Source organism: Urocitellus parryii, chromosome 12 (genome assembly GCF_045843805.1).
Source record: "Urocitellus parryii isolate mUroPar1 chromosome 12, mUroPar1.hap1, whole genome shotgun sequence".
NCBI lineage: Eukaryota > Metazoa > Chordata > Mammalia > Rodentia > Sciuridae > Urocitellus > Urocitellus parryii.
In genome coordinates this window covers 7,009,996-7,014,965 of record NC_135542.1, presented here as the reverse complement: position 1 = coordinate 7,014,965, position 4,970 = coordinate 7,009,996, and the positions used below count along the sequence as shown (strand labels likewise).

The 4,970-nt window shown below is 42.7% G+C and overlaps 1 non-coding gene across 1 annotated transcript; it reads right to left on the bottom strand.

The window, feature by feature from the left end:
• Nucleotides 1-4,570: 4,570 nt before the first annotated feature.
• Nucleotides 4,571-4,676, bottom strand: LOC113196632 (U6 spliceosomal RNA). Its single transcript, XR_003302574.1, has one exon. It is a non-coding gene; the product is annotated as a U6 spliceosomal RNA (small nuclear RNA).
• Nucleotides 4,677-4,970: the final 294 nt, after the last annotated feature.

Sequence of the window (4,970 nt, the reverse complement as noted above, 5' to 3'; positions counted from 1 at the left end):
CTTATCTCTCTCTCTCTCTCTCACACACACACACACACACACACACACACACAATCAATCACATACTTATGCAAGTGCACATCTATGTTGGATTGTCTTCCATTATTGGTCTCCACCTTGCTCTGTGCTCTGGGAGGCTGATCCTTAGATAGGGCTGAGAGATCCATCCTTCCTTGGCTTCACTTGGTTTACAAAAGGGAGGCCAAGGCATGAGCTCTCAGAGTAAGAAGGATGCAGATTAGGTACGTGTTCCTCCTTGTCCCTTTCTGTGCACCCTGAAGGATGGCCACTCCCCTTGAGGAAGACAACTGCCCTTGCCAAGTAATTACTCCAAAGAACTACCCTCTCCCAGTTCACTGATCCCTTTCCTGGTCCCATTAGACTTTCTGCCAGGATATTAAATTATCTCTTTTCAGTCCCCCAAACCTTGCCCACAGCTCTGCAAAGAGCATATCACCAACCTCTATTTAAATAACTCAGGTAAAGAGTGGCATTCCCTTTCTTGATGCCCCCACCCCACCAATAAACACATATGTACTCATGCAAACACAAAATCATGAATAGAAAGGAAGGAAAGAAGGAAGGAAGGAAGGAAGGAAGGAAGGAGGGAAGGAAGGAGGGAAGGAAGGAAGGAGGGAAGGAGGGAAGGAAGGAGGGAAGGAGGGAGGGAAGGAGGGAAGGAGGGAGGGAAGGAGGGAAGGAGGGAGGGAAGGAAGGAGGGAAGGAGGGAAGGAGGGAGGGAAGGAAGGAGGGAAGGAAGGAGGGAAGGAAGGAGAGAAGGAAGGAGGGAAGGAGGGAAGGAAGGAGGGAAGGAAGGAGGGAAGGAGGGAAGGAAGGAGGGAAGGAAGGAGGGAAGGAAGGAGAGAAGGAAGGAGGGAAGGAGGGAAGGAAGGAGGGAAGGAAGGAGGGAAGGAAGGAGGGAAGGAAGGAGGGAAGGAAGGAGAGAAGGAAGGAGGGAAGGAGGGAAGGAAGGAGGGAAGGAAGGAGAGAAGGAGGGAGGGAAGGAGGGAAGGAAGGAGGGAAGGAAGGAGAGAAGGAAGGAGGGAAGGAGGGAAGGAAGGAGGGAAGGAAGGAGGGAAGGAGGGAGGGAAGGAGGGAAGGAAGGAGGGAAGGAAGGAGAGAAGGAAGGAGGGAAGGAGGGAAGGAAGGAGAAGGAGGGAAGGAAGGAGGGAAGGAGGGAAGGAAGGAGGGAAGGAAGGAGGGAAGGAAGGAGAGAAGGAAGGAGGGAAGGAGGGAAGGAAGGAGGGAAGGAAGGAGGGAAGGAGGGAAGGAAGGAGGGAAGGAAGGAGGGAAGGAAGGAGGGAAGGAAGGAGAGAAGGAAGGAGGGAAGGAGGGAAGGAAGGAGGGAAGGAAGGAGGGAAGGAAGGAGGGAAGGAAGGAGGGAAGGAGGGAAGGAAGGAGGGAAGGAAGGAGAGAAGGAAGGAGGGAAGGAGGGAAGGAAGGAGGGAAGGAAGGAGAGAAGGAAGGAGGGAAGGAGGGAAGGAAGGAGGGAAGGAGGGAGGGAAGGAGGGAGGGAAGGAGGGAAGGAAGGAGGGAAGGAAGGAGAGAAGGAAGGAGAGAAGGAAGGAGGGAAGGAGGGAAGGAAGGAGGGAAGGAAGGAGGGAAGGAGGGAGGGAAGGAGGGAGGGAAGGAGGGAAGGAGGGAGGGAAGGAGGGAGGGAAGGAAGGAGGGAAGGAGGGAAGGAAGGAGGGAAGGAAGGAGGGAAGGAAGGAGGGAAGGAGGGAAGGAAGGAGGGAAGGAAGGAGGGAAGGAGGGAGGGAAGGAGGGAGGGAAGGAGGGAAGGAAGGAGGGAAGGAAGGAGGGAAGGAGGGAAGGAAGGAGGGAAGGAAGGAGGGAAGGAGGGAGGGAAGGAGGGAGGGAAGGAGGGAAGGAAGGAGGGAAGGAGGGAGGGAAGGAGGGAAGGAAGGAGGGAAGGAAGGAGGGAAGGAGGGAAGGAAGGAGGGAAGGAAGGAGGGAAGGAGGGAGGGAAGGAGGGAGGGAAGGAGGGAAGGAAGGAGGGAAGGAAGGAGGGAAGGAAGGAGGGAAGGAGGGAAGGAAGGAGGGAAGGAAGGAGGGAAGAAGGAAGGAAAGAGGGAAGGAAGGAAGGAAGGAAGGAGGGAAGGAAGGAGGGAAGGAAGGAAGGAAGGAAGGAGGGAAGGAGGGAAGCAAGGAAGGAAGGAAGGAAGGAAGGCACAAGCCTCTGAGTGAACCATCACAATAATTCTTTCACTGTAAAGGAAAATGAAGACACTCATCAGTCCTATTTGTAATTTCTCTAAATGGTTATTATTCCTGGAATTACACAGAAAATTCACTTTTAAAGTAATACAGTGGGATTTCTTTTAGTGTTAGAATATGACGGAGCTTATTTAATGTTTCAGGTTACTTTCAATAACTGTCACAATTTGAACTGATCATACCATTCCTTTTTTTTTTTGAATCTAGACAAATTATTTTATTTTAATAAAAAGAAATATTTTATGTTGTTTATATTACTCTTAAATGAAACAATTGAAACTTTTGGGCCTTTTATATAAAAAATCTTCTACAAATCTTTGCATATAGAATCACATCTGTTTTCCATTTCATAAAAACATAATATTTAAGTACATAGAATTATACCTGCAGGATCATACCATTCTTGACAATAATACTTCTAGGAAAACAAGCTTTGAAAATGCACAAGTGTGCAAAAATGTGTGTTTAAAAATGCCTATTGCAACAATGTATGTAATAGGGGAAATAAGAGCTCTTTAAAACAGGAAAACTTGGGAAAATTCTTAATTAGGAGTTATGGTCCAAATGTGTCCCCTTTATTCTTGCACTCAATTGACAATGTGAGAGTATTAAATAATGGAGCTTTTAGGAGGCCCAAAGTCATGTGGGTGGAGCCCTGGCAGGAGGTTAAAGTTCTTATAACAGCCTGAGTAAGTGGATTTGCTCCCCTCTCCCGTGTGATGACTCGGCATTCACACCTCCAGAATGAACAGTAACGGGGCCATGGGAGCAGACTGCAGCCCTCCCAGACACCAACGTTCTAGAGCCAGGGCTCACACTCAGTCTCCACATCTGGTGTAAACAACTTACCTGGTAAGTCTCTGCTAGTACAAACAGACAAAAACCATAAATTTTAGTACATTTTACTATGAAAAAAAGAACAGAACTTGATATTAAGTAGAAAAAAAATTCAAAACAAATTGAATTCATAATAATGCACACATATTATTTCTTATATTTTTATTTTTATATTTTGTATCCAATTTATGTAAACAAGTGCACACGCCTGGTATACTTATTCATGTGGAGTCATGCACATGTTTCTGAAACAGTTTTTGACTGGTTGTCTTTGGAGAGAAAAGGTAGGCATTGGAGTTAGTAAGAAGTGAAGGATGGGGGCACTACAAATTGGTACAACCAATCTGGAAAGCACTATGTAGACTCCTTAGAAAACTTGGAATGGAACCACCATTTGACACAGCTATCCACTCCTTTGTTTATACCGAAAGGACTTAAAATCAGCATATTATAATAATGCAGCCAATCAATGTTCACAGCAGCTCAATTCACAGTATCTAAACTGTGGAACCAACCTAGATGCCCTTCAACAGAAGAATGGATAAAGAAACTGTGGTACATATAAACAATGGAATATCACTCAGCATTAAAAGAGAATAAAATTGTGACATTTTCAGGTAAATGGATATAGTTGGAAAATATCATGCTAATGGAAGTAAACCAAAACCCCAAAACAAAGGCTGAATGTTCTCACTGAAAAGTGGATGCTGATCCATAAATGGGGGGGGATGGCATGGGGAGAAGAGAGGAACTTTGATTGGGCAAAGGGGAGGGAGAGAAGAGAAGGGAGCATGGTGGTAGATAAGATGGTGGAATGAGATTGACATCATTACCCTAGGTACATGTATGACTGCACATGTGGTGTGATGCTACATCATATATAACCGGAAAAATGAAAAGCTGTGCTCTCTTTGTGTACAATGAATTAAAATGCATTCTGCTATCATGTATAACTAATTAGAACTAATTAAAAAATAAAATAAGTTAAGGAAGTATACAGGGGGTTGATATTGTTTGAGGAGAGTTCAAATTATTTCATGAAAAATTAACCTAACGTATTTATCAAAAGTAAATAATTTAGACACTATCTTTTTCACTCTTGCTCATTTTATGTGAGACCTATTAACTTAAAAAAGCCTGGGCACCTTTAACTCATGCACATGTTTTTGGAGCTCTGTGATTAGGTAGTTCTATTTTCTTTCACTTTCTGCAGGCTCACCTGTTGATATCTCCTGGTCCCAAAAGTGCCTTAGGTGCTTACCTTTGTTTTTATTTTTTGGAGAGGGTAGTAAATTTACAAGCTATTTTGCCATTTTTATTTATTTCAACTTTACATACTATCCAGTTATAACTTTTTTCCCCTTTATACAAATGTTTAGCCAAACATAAAGACTATCACTCAATTGTATATTTTTTAAGAAAAATAAAATTTCAAAGTAATAACTTAATGTGAAGTCCTCTTTGTAAATCTGATCATCTCTTAAATTAATTTTTCGGCTTTTAAAAATTTTTATGAGAAAATGTGGAGTGCTTCATGAATTTGAGTGTCATCCTTGCTCAGAGTCTATGCTAATTTCTCTATATTGGTCCAATTTTGGTATAAGTGCTACTGAAGAGAGAAGTGATTTTTCAACATTCTTTTTAGGGTTCCAAAATATTTTTCAAATAATATCAAATGGAAAATATTAGCTATCTTTCATTTGGATTGTAAAGTGTATATATTCTTCAGTAAAGTATTATATAAATGAGAAAGGACTATTTTTAACATGAAAATATAACCAAATAGTAAAATTAGATATTACTTGTTATGAAAGACTTAAAAAAACAATGTGAACTAATTAAAGCTGTAATTTATTAAAAAAGAACTGTAATGCAGAGTAGTTAGCAATAGTCTTCACTGGATTTCAAAATATTTA